The sequence below is a fragment of the Oncorhynchus gorbuscha genome, linkage group LG19, assembly GCF_021184085.1.
Source record: "Oncorhynchus gorbuscha isolate QuinsamMale2020 ecotype Even-year linkage group LG19, OgorEven_v1.0, whole genome shotgun sequence".
Classification (NCBI taxonomy): Eukaryota; Metazoa; Chordata; class Actinopteri; order Salmoniformes; family Salmonidae; genus Oncorhynchus; species Oncorhynchus gorbuscha.
In genome coordinates this window covers 12,837,966-12,853,707 of record NC_060191.1, presented here as the reverse complement: position 1 = coordinate 12,853,707, position 15,742 = coordinate 12,837,966, and the positions used below count along the sequence as shown (strand labels likewise).

The 15,742-nt window shown below is 44.1% G+C and overlaps 1 protein-coding gene across 2 annotated transcripts in view; it reads right to left on the bottom strand.

The window, feature by feature from the left end:
- The window catches only part of LOC124006039 (t-SNARE domain-containing protein 1-like), a 174,900-nt gene that overhangs the window by 70,529 nt on the left and 88,629 nt on the right, over positions 1-15,742 (bottom strand). The gene's annotated exons all lie outside the window — the stretch shown is intronic.

The following is a 15,742-nucleotide window of genomic DNA, read 5'->3' as shown; positions in this document are numbered from 1 at the left end:
CTGCATCGCCTCCAGACAGCAACAAAAACCTATCCCTGTTCCTGCATCGCCTCAGACTGCACCACAAACCCCGGCTGGTCCCTGTCCCCATCCCTGTTCCTGCATCGCCTCAGACTGCACCACAAACCCATGCTGGTCCCTGTCCCCATCCCTCTCCCTGCATCGCATCAGACAGCACCACAAACCTCTCCAAGTCCCTGTACCTGAATCGCCTCAGACAGCACCACAAGCCTCTCCCAGTCCCTGTACCTGCTCCTCAGACAGTCCCTGTACCTGCATCGCCTCAGAAAGCAACACACACCTCTCCCAGCACCACAAGCACCAAACCTCTCCCAGTCCCTGTCCCTGCATCGCCTCAGACAGCAACAAAAACCTATCCCTGTGCCTGCATCGCCTCAGACAGCAACACAAACCTCTCCCTGTCCCTGTACCTGCATCACCTCAGACAGCACCACAAACCCCTCCCTGTCCCTGTCCCGGTCCCCATTCCCATCCCTCTCCCTGCATCAACTCAAACAGCACCACAAACCTCTCCCTGTCCCAGTCCCAGTTCTTATCCCTGTCCCTGCATCGCATCAGACAGCACCACAAACCTCTCCCAGTCCCTGTCCCTGAATCTCTACAGACAGCACCACAAACCTCTCCCTGTCCCTGCATCGCCTCAGACAGCACCACAATCCTCTCCCTGTCCCTGTCCCTGCATCACCTCAGACAGCAACACAAACCTCTCCCAGTCCCTGTCCCTGCATCACCTCAGACAGCAACACAAACCTCTCCCAGTCCCTGTCCCTGCATCACCTCAGACAGCAACACAAACCTCTCCCAGCAGCCAGCAACACAAACCTCTCCCTGTCCCTGTCCCTGCATCGCCTCAGACAGCACCACAATCCTCTCCCTGTCCCTGTCCCTGCATCGCCTCAGACAGCAACACAAACCTCTCCCAGTCCCTGTCCCTGCATCACCTCAGACAGCAACACAAACCTCTCCCTGTCCCTGTCCCTGCATCACCTCAGACAGCAACACAAACCTCTCCCAGTCCCTGTCCCTGCATCACCTCAGACAGCAACACAAACCTCTCCCTCTCCCTGTCCCTGCATCGTCTCAGACAGCACCACAATCCTCTCCCTGTCCCTGTCCCTGCATCGTCTCAGACAGCACCACAATCCTCTCCCTGTCCCTGTCTCGTTCCCTGCATCGCCTCAGACAGCACCACTAACTTTAGCCCAGCTGCACTCTGGTATTCTGGCTGTTTCTCATATATCTGTGTCTATGTTGCTCATGTATCTGTGTCTATGAAATGGGCGTATTTTAACAAACACATGGGATGTACGTTACATGAATATGTATAGAGCATGTTTTCCCTTGTCAGAATCATATAATGAAAATAATGTAGAATTTTGTTTTCAACTCCAGTTCTGAACTTTTCACGGGATGTATAGAGACGGGAGGATGTTGAATTGTTGTTCAAGTAGAGAACTGACCTTCTGGGGAAATTGTAATTGTCAAAGAACTATATAAAGGACAGAGCTGCTCCACCTTCTTTCCTGCTCTAGACTAAAAGCATCAATAGATAAGTCTGTTGACTGTCTGCCCAGAGAAATTTCCTCTGTGGATGTTTTAGTGTGTATTGACCTTGTAATCAAATCAAATTGTATTGGTCGCGTACACATATTATGTTCTCGCGGGTGTAGCGAAATGCTTATGTTCCTATCTCCAAAAGTGCAGAAATATGTAAGAATGATACAAGCAAATCCACAAAATAAAAATGTATTCATAAATAAACATTGAAATATTAGAACAAGCAGTGTCAGAGTGCGGAATATAAACATACACAGAGTGTACAAAACATGAGGAACACCTTCCTAACATTGAGTTGCACCCCCTTTTGCCCCCAAAACAGCCTCAATTCGTCTGGGCATGGACTCTACAAGGTGTTCGATAGCGTTCCACGGGGATGCTGGCCCATGTTGACTCCAATGTTTCCCACATTTGTGTCAAGCTGGCTGGATGTCCTTTGGGTGGTGGACCCTTCTTGATGCACTATTGATGAAACTATTGAGCGTGAAAAACCCAGCAGCGTTGCAGTTCTTGACACAGTCAAACCAGTGTGCCGGGCACCTACTACCATACTCCATTCAAAGGCCCTTAAATTCCCTCTCTGAATGGCACACATACACAATCCAAGTCCCAATTGTATCAGGGCGTAGCAATCCTTCTGTAACCTGTCTCCTCCCCTTCATCTAAACTGATTGAAGTGGATTTAATAAGTGACATCAATAAGGGATCATACTCACCTGGATTCACCCGGTCAGTCTATGTCAATGTTTTGTACACTCAGTGTATATGTCCTGTATATGATGGTGTGTATAGACATAATGGTTAGTATATGAATAGAAAAGGTGTGTACAGCAGTAGTTATATAGGATGAGCCTTGACTAGAATACAGTATACATATGAAGTGGGTAAAACACAATGTAAACATGGTTAAAGTGACCAGTGTTCATTGACTAGTCAGTCTGTAAGGTGCAGGGTAGAGTACCGAGTGGTAGTGACAGTGACTAATGTTCAGGGCAGAGGACTGGTTGGAGGCCGGCTAGAAGCGGTTTTTCAGTCTCTTGGTCCCAGCTTTGATGCACTTGTGCTGTCTCCGCCTTCTAGATGGTAGCGGGGTGAAAAGGCCGCTGCTTGAGCCAAGCCAAATTGATTCAGCCTCCTGTTTATTCTGTATACTGGGGTATTTGTAAATAGCCACTGGGTGGTCTTTCAATACCACCAAAACTGCTGAAAATATTTATTTGAAGTTTTCCAATACATTTTAATAATTGTAGCTATTTTTTAAGTAAATACCTGCAGCCACCGTGTGCAATGTTTTAGGAGATAAAGCACACCGCTTTCTTATTGCACCTGTCACATTATTTTACATTATGAAGCTTACTTAGTTCTCCAGCACAGTTCAGCCAGTCATGTGTTTGTTTGTAAATAGCACAATAGGAGAAAGCGGTAGTTGGTGAGTCCAGCTGTTTATTGACAGGGGTCACATTTTATATTGAAAGTCAACTGTGTTTTTTTTAAACTTCAATAGAGTGATCAGGGGTGTGCAACTATAGTTTTCCTTCACAGAAAATACATTTGTGTAACACATTTGGCATAATACAACTTCACTTTCATCAGATGACAACAGAAGTGTGACACTATTTGGCTGGCAGCCACACAACTAAATGAGCTTACAATGAAAAAGCAAAAACAATGCATGTCCATCATATTTCTAATGTTTAGGCCTATCCAAGCACACCATGACAGTCATGAAGCTGGAGACTGGCATGGGTCCACAGATCCTCAAACGGTTCTACAGCTGCACCATCGAGAGCATCACTGCCTACAGAGGGTAGTGCGAATAACCCAGTACATCACTGGGGCCAAGCTTCCTGCCATCCAGGACCTCTATACCGGGTGGTGTCAGAGGAAGGCCCTAAAAATCGTCAAAGACTCCAGCCACCCTGGTCATAGACTGTTCTCTCTGCTACCGCACGGCAAGCGGTACCGGAGCAAGAAAGAGGCTTCGAAACAGCTTATACATCTAGTCAAATGGCTACCCAGACTATTCACATTGCCCCCCCCCTCTCCACACCACTGCCACTCTCTGTTGTCATCTATGCATAGTCACTTGAATTACCTACATGTACATACTACCTTACTAACCGGTGCCTCCTCACATTGACTCTGTACCAGCACCCCCCTGTATATATTGTTATTTTTTACTGCTGCTCTTTAATTACTTGTTACTTTTATCTCTTATTCTTATCAGTTTTTTAAAAACTGCACTGTTGGTTAGGGGCTCGTAAGTATGCATTTCACTGTAAGGTGAAATGCACCTGTTGTATTCGGCACATGTGACTAATACCATTTGATTTGATCATAGAAAGAATGTAGCCAGCTACATTTTCTAATGTTTTGCTTCAAGTTAATTTAGCATTTTACTGGAAAAAATAGGCTGGCTACACTGAGAAAAGTACCAGAGAAAGTAGCGACACATCATTCAGAGCGCTGTCTGCTGATAGAATGCCTGTTTGTGAATTCTCATCGGAGTTTAGAAGTACAACTGAAGCACAAAATTATTCTGATGCCGAGCAGAAATTACAATAAAAAGCATTTTAGATCTGTGTATAGAAAACAAAGCAAGATATTTGTCACAAGTTTATATTTTTTTCCTGCGTGAATATGCGTTAACAAAATCCCTAGTTTAACTTGCTAAGTAAGTGGCTGAATTCACAAGTTGATGGGGCATCAAATAATGTTAGCTTTCTGCCATTGTTTGAGAAGTCAAAGCCCTTTGGATGAGTTATTTGTACAGGTGCTACTTCTATCTTTATTTCCTTGTGTTTTTTCTACTCTCTGTTCTTGGTCCATCAGTCTGCTCCTACCCCTCTTCTCCAAGCAGAGCAGAGCAGGGCCATTGCCCGAGCCACTTCAGACTCCACACTGGAGAGCCAGTACAGCATGCATCAAAACTTTGCTCATTTGCACAATGTATCTCGTTCACATTCGCTTGTAAATGTCCAAACTCCCCAAACATGACATTCAGTAGCTCCTTCCCTATATATGTATAACTTTATGATCTGGATTGCCTGTCGTTGCAATTCGTTTATTATCGTTTGCACTACTTCCAGCTTCCATGAAAATGCACTATTAATTGTGCTAATTTTGTTAGCATTCTGGTGACACCCAATGGGCTTTTGGTGCCCCCTTGTGTACTAAACCGGTAATGCTGTAAATCCCGTGGTGAGAGAATGATGGTGTGACAATATGAACATCTGGATACCGCTCAAACCAACTGTGCCCCTGCCTGTTTTCTGTGTTTCTCTGTCTTCTATCTGTCAGGCATTATATAGTGGGCATTTCTCTCTCTCGCTCTCTGTCCCGCCTTCCCTTCCCTTCCTCCTTCCTTCCTTCCCTTCCTCCTTCCTTCCTTCCCTCCCCTTCCTCCTTCCTTCCTTCCTTCCCTCCCTGTCTCCAGCAATACGATAAAACCAGGAGCTCCAAAAACAAACCATTTAAATTAGCGGAAATATGTCATATTGATCACAGGAGGAGTTACATTTTCCACAACGGCGGCTGACGGGTTTCAAACAGAAACTGTGACGTCCTATCATGTAATTATGGTAACCACCAATCAAGTGAGTCATTGCCTTTCAATGAATCATTGTGCATATTGAGTTTGCTAATTTGTAAATCATTGCAAACACATTCCCCATAATCAACTTAATCTAATGGCCGACAGACATTTGAAATGAAATGCAACTCTAACAGAAGTGTGTCTTAAATGAAGTCTATTATTCTACACATAATAAAACAGCTATGTTTCACTAGCGACATGGAGGCTGTATAATATAATAGTATCGTTACATAGTAATGAACAATCACAGTTCATCTCAGGCTGTTGGACATGGATGGGGCTGAGACACAACATCAGTGTTGTAACTTGAGGAGTCTTCATGTGAGAGGAGTAATCTGCCTGAGGCTAATGGATTATAGATTCAATTTATTTTCAGTGTAAAGCCGTCTGACATGGTGGGCCACGGACAAAAATGTCATCCCCTATTAATTGACCATTGGTGCTGATGTTCAATGGTGCATGTGCACCAGCATTAAAGAGCTGTTTGACTGAGTTCATGGAACTGTGCCCTTGCCTTTCTGCCATTTGTATGTCTCTGTGTGTGTGTGTCTCTCTATTTCTCTCACTCTCTCTCTTTTTCGCTCTCTGTATCCTTCCCTTCTCCTCAAGTCTCTCTTGCTCCTCAAGTCTCTCTCTCTCTCCTTCTCTCTCTTACTCATCGTCTCTCTCATTCGCTCTCCCACTCTCTGTATCTCTCCCTCCTCCTCAACAGTCTCTCTCTATCTCCCCTTGCACGGTGTCTCTCTCTTCTTCTCCCCTCTCTCTTCCTCTAGACTAGAAACAGTCGTGTGGATTGGCAGAGAGCTAAATTGCTCTGCGTGAGCTTGGTCACGGCTCAGCTCTCCTTGAGATAATGAAATGACAATTAATGGGAAAGCTGTGTGCACTCGCTCATTTGCTCACTCACTCGTTCACTTGTAGAGCAGCATAGAAACAGCATGAAACAGATGAAAAAGAAGGCTGTAGGAAGGAGAGCGACTCTCACAAAACTTTGGGGGGAAAGTAATATGGTGTCTATATACTTTAGTAATCCAACAGAAAAATTGAAATGCCAGTGTAGATCTGTGAATTGGCTTTTAGGTTATATTACAGTAATATTAAACTTTTTTTCAACAGCAGGGTATTTCTTATGGTGTACATGAGCAAAACGTTAGATAAACTACCCATATAAGAGTAACTGTGTAAGTTATTCAGGAAGAATAACTGTGTAAGTTATTCAGGAAGAGTAACTGTGTAAGTTATTCAGGAAGAGTAACTGTGTAAGTTATTCAGGAAGAGTAACTGTGTAAGTTATTCAGGAAGAGTAACTGTGTAAGTTATTCAGGAAGAGTAACTGTGTAAGTTATTCAGGTAGAGTAACTGTGTAAGTTATTCAGGTAGAGTAACTGTGTAAGTTATTCAGGTAGAGTAACTGTGTAAGTTATTCAGGAAGAGTAACTGTGTAAGTTATTCAGGAAGAGTAACTGTGTAAGTTATTCAGGAAGAGTAACTGTGTAAGTTATTCAGGAAGAGTAACTGTGTAAGTTATTCAGGAAGAGTAACTGTGTAAGTTATTCAGGAAGAGTAACTGTGTAAGTTATTCAGGAAGAGTAACTGTGTAAGTTATTCAGGAAGAGTAACTGTGTAAGTTATTCAGGAAGAGTAACTGTGTAAGTTATTCAGGAAGAGTAACTGTGTAAGTTATTCAGGAAAAGTAACTGTGTAAGTTATTCAGGAAGAGTAACTGTGTAAGTTATTCAGGTAGAGTAACTGTGTAAGTTATTCAGGAAGAGTAACTGTGTAAGTTATTCAGGAAGAGTAACTGTGTAAGTTATTCAGGAAGAGTAACTGTGTAAGTTATTCAGGTAGTGTAACTGTGTAAGTTATTCAGGTAGAGTAACTGTGTAAGTTATTCAGGTAGAGTAACTGTGTAAGTTATTCAGGTAGAGTAACTGTGTAAGTTATTCAGGAAGAGTAACTGTGTAAGTTATTCAGGAAGAGTAACTGTGTAAGTTATTCAGGTAGAGTAACTGTGTAAGTTATTCAGGAAGAGTAACTGTGTAAGTTATTCAGGTAGAGTAACTGTGTAAGTTATTCAGGTAGAGTAACTGTGTAAGTTATTCAGGAAGAGTAACTGTGTAAGTTATTCAGGAAGAGTAACTGTGTAAGTTATTCAGGAAGAGTAACTGTGAAAGTTATTCAGGATGTCATGTTTTGTCTTATTTTGTCTTGTCATTTTGCTTTTCCCTCTGTTCGTTTTCCCCCTGCTGGTCTTTTTAGGTTCGTTCCCCTCTTTCTCTCTTCCTCCCTCTCTCTCTTCTCTCTATCGCTCCGTTCCTGCTCCCAGCTGTTCCTATTCCCCTAATCAATCATTTAGTCTTCCCACACCTGTTCCCTATCTTTCCCCCTGATTAGTGTCCCTATTTCTCCCCTTGTTTTCCGTTTCTGCCCTGTCGGATCCTTGTCTATTGTTCACCGTGCTGTGTATCGCCCTGTCGTGTCGTGTTTCCCTCAGATGCTGCGTGGTGAGCAGGTGTCTGAGTCTGCTACGTTCAAGTGCCTTCCCGAGGCAACCTGCAGTTCATGATCGAGTCTCCAGTCTGTTCTCGTCATTACGAGTGGAATTATGCTTTATGATTGTAGATTTACTTTACTGGATTAAAGACTCTGTTTTCGCCAAGTTGCTTTTGGGTCCTCATTCACCTGCATAACAGAAGGATCCGACCAAGAATGGACCCAGCGACTATGGATTCTCTCTACTCTACTCTCGAGTTCCAGGGAGCGATGCTCGGCAGACACGAGCAGGAATTGTCTGCTGCTCGGCATGCCGTTGAGACCCTGGCCGCTCAGGTCTCCGACCTCTCAGGACAGTATCAGAGTCTTCGTCTCGTGTCACCAGCTACTTCCGGTTCTTCCGAGCCTCCGGAACCTAGGGTTAATAACCCACCATGTTATTCTGGGCAGCCCACTGAGTGCCGCTCCTTTCTCACCCAGTGTGATATAGTGTTCTCTCTCCAACCCAACACATACTCAAGAGAGAGAGCTCGGATCGCCTACGTCATATCACTCCTTACTGGTCGGGCTCGGCAGTGGGGCACAGCTATCTGGGAGGCAAGCGCTGAGTGTACTAACAATTATCTGAACTTTAAAGAGGAGATGATAAGGGTTTTTGATCGCTCAGTTTTTGGGAAAGAAGCTTCCTGGTCCCTGTCTTCCCTATGTCAAGGTAATCGATCCATAACGGATTACTCTATAGAGTTTCGCACTCTTGCTGCCTCCAGTAACTGGAACGAGCAGGCGTTGCTCGCTCGTTTTCTGGAGGGACTCCACGCTAAGGTTAAGGATGAGATTCTCTCTCGGGAGGTTCCATCCAGCGTGGATTCTTTGATTGAACTCGCTATTCGCATTGAACGACGGGTAGATCTTCGTCACCGAGCTCATAGAAGAGAGCTCGCGTTAACTGTGTCTCCCCTCTCTCCGACACTACCGTCTTTCCCCACTGACTCAGGTGTTGAGCCCATGCAGCTGGGGGTATTCGCATCTCGACTAAGGAGAGGGAACGGAGAATCACCAACCGCCTCTGTCTCTATTGCGGTTCCGCTGGTCATTTTGTCATTTCATGTCCAGTTAAAGGCCAGAGCTCATCAGTAAGCGGAGGGCGACTGATAAGCGCTGCTAGACGGTCCTCTCCGTCAAGTACATGTACTACCTTACCGGTCCATCTACGCTGGACCGGATCGGCAGCTTCCTGCAGTGCATTAATAGACTCTGGGGCAGAGGGCTGTTTTATGGACGAAGCCTGGGCGCGGGAACATGACATTCCTCTCAGACAGTTAGGGAGCCCACGGTCATGTTTGCCTTGGATGGTAGTCCTCTCCCCAGTATATTATATGAAACACTACCTTTAACCCTCACTGTATCTGGTAACCATAGTGAGACCATTTCTTTTTTGATTTTTTGTTCACCTTTTACACCTGTTGTTTTGGGTCATCCCTGGCTAGTGTGTCATAATCCTTCTTTTGATTGGTCTAGTAATTCTATCCTTTCCTGGAACGTTTCTTGTCATGTGACGTGTTTAATGTCTGCTATTTCTCCTGTTTGTTCTGTCCCCTCTTCTCAGGAGGAACCTGGTGATTTGACAGGAGTGCCGGAGGAATATCATGGTCTGCGCACGGTCTTCAGTCGGTCCAGAACCAACTCCCTTCCTCCTCACCGGTCGTATGATTGTTGTTCTGATCTCTTCAAGAAGCGTTTTGCATCCGCTTCTATCCTTGTTGCACCTGACGTCACTAAACAGTTTATTGTTGAGGTTGACGCGTCGGGGGTGGGCGTGGGAGCCATTCTGTCCCAGCGCTCCGATACTGACGATGGGGTCCACCCTTGTGCGTATTTTTCTCATCGCCTGTCACTGTCGGAACGTAACTATGATGTGGCTAACCGCGAACTGCTCGCCATCCGTTTAGCCCTAGGCAAATGGCGACAGTGGTTGGAGGGGGCGACCGTTCCTTTTGTCGTTTGGACTGACCAAAAGAACCTTGAGTACATCCGTTATGCCAAACGACTGAATGCGCGTCATGCTCGTTGGGCGTTGTTTTTCGCTCGTTTCGAGTTCGTTATTTCTTATTGCCCGGGTACTAAGAACACCAAGCCTCATGCTTTATCCCGTCTCTTTAGTTCTTCTGTGGCTTCTACCGATCCCGAGGGGATCCTTCCTGTTGGGCGTGTTGTCGGGTTGACTGTCTGGGGAATTGAGAGACAGGTTAAGCAAGCACTCACGCACACTGCGTCGCCGCGCGCTTGTCCTAGTAACCTTCTTTTCGTTCCTGTTTCTACTCGTCTGGCTGTTCTTCAGTGGGCTCACTCTGCCAAGTTAGCTGGCCATCCCGGCGTTCGGGGTACGCTTGCTTCTATTCGCCAGCGGTTTTGGTGGCCTACTCAGGAGCGTGACACGCGCCGTTTCGTGGCTGCGTGTTCAGACTGCGCGCAGAAGAAGTCTGGTAATTTTTTTTTCTGCTTCTGCTCCTGGTCTTGCTGGGTCTCAGTCTGTTCCCTGCCATCGCATCTCTCCTGTTCTTGTTCCTGCCCTTGCTGTGTCTCAGTCTGTCCCTAGTTGTTACTCTCCTGGCCTGTTTGGTCCTGTTTGCTCTAAAGCTTTCAGTTCTCTACCCGTGTCTCATTTTTTTTTTTTTTTTTTTAGAGTAGTACCCTAGTTTCCCTTTTTATCGTTTTTTCGTTACGGTCCTGAGGAGAGGAGTTGGGTTCTTTCTCGGGACGTGCTGGACCGTTTGTGATCTATGATTTCCTCCGTTGCCGCCAGTGTTCCTCCTCGAGAGCGCCAGGAGGCGCTCGGTGAGTGGGGGGGTACTGTCATGTTTTGTCTTATTTTGTCTTGTCATTTTGCTTTTCCCTCTGTTCGTTTTCCCCCTGCTGGTCTTTTTAGGTTCGTTCCCCTCTTTCTCTCTTCCTCCCTCTCTCTCTTCTCTCTATCGCTCCGTTCCTGCTCCCAGCTGTTCCTATTCCCCTAATCAATCATTTAGTCTTCCCACACCTGTTCCCTATCTTTCCCCCTGATTAGAGTCCCTATTTCTCCCCTTGTTTTCCGTTTCTGCCCTGTCGGATCCTTGTCTATTGTTCACCGTGCTGTGTATCGCCCTGTCGTGTCGTGTTTCCCTCAGATGCTGCGTGGTGAGCAGGTGTCTGAGTCTGCTACGTTCAAGTGCCTTCCCGAGGCAACCTGCAGTTCATGATCGAGTCTCCAGTCTGTTCTCGTCATTACGAGTGGAATTATGCTTTATGATTGTAGATTTACTTTACTGGATTAAAGACTCTGTTTTCGCCAAGTTGCTTTTGGGTCCTCATTCACCTGCATAACACAGGAAGAGTAACTGTGTAAGTTATTCAGGAAGAGTAACTGTGTAAGTTATTCAGGAAGAGTAACTGTGTAAGTTATTCAGGAAGAGTAACTGTGTAAGTTATTCAGGAAGAGTAACTGTGAAAGTTATTCAGGAAGAGTGACTGTGTAAGTTATTCAGGAAGAGTAACTGTAAGTTATTCAGGAAGAGTAAGTTATTCAGGAAGAGTAACTGTGTAAGTTATTCAGGTAGAGTAACTGTGTAAGTTATTCAGGAAGAGTAACTGTGTAAGTTATTCAGGTAGAGTAACTGTGTAAGTTATTCAGGTAGAGTAACTGTGTAAGTTATTCAGGAAGAGTAATTCTGTGTAAGTTATTCAGGAAGAGTAACTGTGTAAGTTATTCAGGAAGAGTAAGTTATTCAGGAAGAGTAACTGTGTATTCAGGAAGAGTAACTGTGTAAGTTATTCAGGAAGAGTAACTGTGTAAGTTATTCAGGAAGAGTAACTGTGTAAGTTATCAGGAAGAGGTAGAGTAACTGTGTAACTGTGTAAGTTATTCAGGTAGAGTAACTGTGTAAGTTATTCAGGAAGAGTAACTGTGTAAGTTATTCAGGAAGAGTAACTGTGTAAGTTATTCAGGAAGAGTAAGTTATTCAGGAAGAGTAAGTTATTCAGGAAGAGTAACTGTGTAAGTTATTCAGGAAGAGTAACTGTGAAAGTTATTCAGGAAGAGTAACTGTGTAAGTTATTCAGGAAGAGTAACTGTGTTATTCAGGAAAGTCAGGAAGAGTAACTGTGTAAGTTATTCAGGAAGAGTAACTGTGTAAGTTATGCAGGAAGAGTAACTGTGTAAGTTATGCAGGAAGAGTAACTGTGTAAGTTATTCAGGAAGAGTGTGAGTTATGCAGGAAGAGTAACTGTGTAAGTTATTCAGGAAGAGTAACTGTGTAAGTTATTCAGGAAGAGTAACTGTGTAAGTTATTCAGGAAGAGTAACTGTGTAAGTTATTCAGGAAGAGTAACTGTCAGGAAGAGTAAGTTATTCAGGAAGAGTAACTGTGTAAGTTATTCAGGAAGAGTAACTGTGTAAGTTATTCAGGAAGAGTAACTGTGTAAGTAACTGTGAAAGTTATTCAGTTATTCAGGAAGAGTAACTGTGTAAGTTATTCAGGAAGAGTAACTGTGTAAGTTATTCAGGAAGAGTAACTGTGAAAGTTATTCAGGAAGAGTAACTGTGTAAGTTATGCAGGAAGAGTAACTGTGTAAGTTATGCAGGAAGAGTAACTGTGTGAGTTATGCAGGAAGAGTAACTGTGTAAAATAAATGTATAAAAGCACCTCTCTGAAACAAGCGGATAAATCCCTGACATTGCATGTTGGTAATCTATGTGTGTGGACGGTAGTAGATATGAGGGAGAGGAAAAAGTCTAATAAAAGCCATTAGAGAGATAAGGATATAGGAAGAGGGTTCGGCTGCTGTTGACAACAAATCACTAAGTAGGACAGTGATATTCAAACCATAGATATAAAATAAAGTACAGTAAACTGAAAAAGTATGAAACAGTACATCAGCTCAAATGTGTGTGTGTTTATGCTTGTGTGCCTGTATTAATGTGTTTGTACTGTATTTGCTTCAATCTGTAGATAGAGAACACCTGCTATCTCCAGGAGTGATAATTAGACTTTTTGTCTTAATATGTTGCTGTCTTTTTGATAGCTAGGGCCATCTACTTTAATTCAGGATCGGTGGGTCCTCCACTGGACGGTTGAGCTAACGTAGGTTAAGGTGATTAGCATGAGGTTGTAAGTAACAAGAACATTTCCCAGGACATAGACATATCTGGTATTAGCAGAAAGGTTAAATTATTGTTAATCTAACTGCACTGTCCGATTTACAGTAGCTATTACAGTGAAAGAATACCATGCTATTGTTTGAGGAGAGTGCACAGTTATGGATCAGTCTAAAACTTTGCACATACACTTCTGCCATCTAGGGGCCAAAATCTAAATTGCACCTGGGCTGGAATAATACATTATGGCCTTTCCCTTGCTCTTCACAGATGATGGTAGAAAATATATGTTTCTTTTTCTTTTTCTTTGTATTTTCTTTTACCAGATCTAAGGTGTTATATTCTCCTACATTTATTTCACATTTCCACAAAATTCAAAGTGTTTCCTTTCAAATGATATCAAGAATATGTGTATCATTGTTTCAATGCCTGAGCTACATGCAGTTAGATTTGGGTATGTCATTTCATCGCGGGTGGCACAGGGGCTACTCATTTCTTCTAGGTGGAGATTTTCTATTTTCTCCCTCACTCACCTGTCCATCTCCTAATTTGAATTCCATGCTGTCACTGTCACTTGTCATCTCAAGCTTAACATTGTTGTCATCTATTGCCCACCAGGTGCCCTTAGAGAGCTCCTCAATGAGCTTGATATCTTGATAAGTTCATTTCCTGATGGTGGATCACCACTCAGTCCACTGGGCAACTTCAAGCTCCCGACGTCTGCCTTCTATTCATTTCTTTCAAACTCTTTCTTTCCCCTCCTTTCCTCTTTTGACCTCCCCTCCCACTCACAAGACAGGGAATGTGCTTGACCTAAACTTTGCTAGATGCTGTTCGCCTACCCCAACCCTCCTCCAGGTCTCTAATCACTACTTTGTTTCCTTTTCTGTCTCCCTTTCTTCCAACCCTACCCAGAAGGTCATTTTGGTCGCAATCTTTGCTCTCTATCTCCCTCTACTCCAGGTTTCATCATCTAGGTTTGATCTCAGGCCCATTTTTTTCTGAGCTAATAGTTGGTGGGCCAAAACATAATTAGTATATAATGCTAGCACAATTAATTGGTCCACACTACAAATGAAACTAAATGTTTTACACATGTAATTAGTACATAATAAACCCTCCTGTCTCCTGATTCTGCCTCTATGACCCTACTCTCCTCGCTTTGCACATCCTATGACTCTCACCGTCTCCTTTCCTCCCTGCCAGCTCGGCCCTCCCCTCCTGCTCCGTGGCTGAATGACTCACTGCGAGCTTAAAGAACAGGACTGCGGGCAGTTGATCAAAAAAGGAGGAAAACTAAACTTCCGGAGGACTTATTATCCTTTCACTCCATCCTCTATACCTTCTCTTCCCCTGTATCTGCGGCTAAAGCCACTTTCTATCACTCTCAATTTCAAGCTTCTGCCTCTACCTCTAGGAAATTATTTTCAACCTTCTCCTCCCACCTTTATCCTCCACCCCCTCCCCCTCCCTCTCTGCGAACGACTTTGTCAACCACTTTGAAAATAAGGTTGACGACATTCAGTCTATTTAGTACACTTGTCCCACTCGGACAAAAACTACCCTAAACCTTGACCTCTTTCTCCAGAGTATATCCTGCCTGCTCAACCCCATTCCCTCCTCCCTTCTCCAGACACTCTCTGGAGACCTTCTCCCATTCCTCACTTCCCTCAAACGCATTCCTTATCACTGGCTGTGTCACCTTTGACTCCAATATGGCCAGAGTCGCTTCCCTTCTCTGGAAATAAACACTAGATCCCTCTGACGTCAAAAACTACAGTCCGGTATCCCTTATTTATTTTCTTTCCAAAACACTTGAGTGTGCTCTCTCTGACCAACTCTCTCGCTGGCTCTCTCAAACTATTTTCTTGACACAAACCAGTCAGGCTTCAAGACGGGTCACTCACACTGCTCTCCTCTGTGTCATAGAGGCTCTCCACACTGACAAAGCTGCCTCTCTCTCCTCTGTTCTCTTCCTCCTAGATCTATCCGCTGCCTTTGAGATGATGAACCATCATATCCTCCTCTCCACCCTCTCAGGGCTGGGATTTTCAGTCTTTGCACACTCTTGGATTGCATACGACCTGGCAGGCTGCTCTTACCAAGTAACGTGGAGAGGACCTGTGTCTGCACAATGTGCTCTCACTACTGGTGTCCCCCAGGGCTCAGTTCTACTATATCCGTAGAGTACGACCCTACATCACACAGGTAGTGGCGTAGGTCCTAATCAAGGCACTTGTCATCTCCCATCAGGACTATTGCAACTTGCCGTTGACTGGGCTCCCCGCTTGTGCCATCAAACCCCTGCAACTTATCCAGAACACAGCAGCCCGCCTGGTGTTCAACATTCCCAAGTTCTCCCATGTACCCCCCTACTAGCACTGACTTTGCTGATAGCTACTTTATTGAGGAAAAAGGTACTTACTATGACTGATACAGTATATGGGGTTGCCCTACCTAGCTATCTTAAGATGAATGACCTGTAAATTGCTAAATGACGTGTGTGTGTGTGTTTGCAAACAGTATCAGGGTCATAAAACCTCACTGTGTTGGATAGAAGCTATCTACTACTAGCAACAGAAAAGGTGACCTTTTAATGAACCCAAAAACACTTTTGTCGATATATAATTTAGGATAGCCAGAGGGCTACACACTACAGGCCTATGCTACCAACACTGATTTCTTAGCCCTACTGTGATATAATCCAAGCAAGGATGACAAGGGGGGAAAGTATGACATAAAACCGCTATGAAAGAAAATTACCTTGGGCATTTTGTGAATGTGATACCAAATGGAATTGAGAGTCACTCAAAAGAAATCAGAAAGAAATTATAACAAATTAATACTTAATTGCAGTCTACCGTCTGATGCACATTACTAATGTATTTCTGTTCTTAGTCAATAAAGTTGTACAATGAAATTGAAACCTCATAATCATTATCTTGGTGG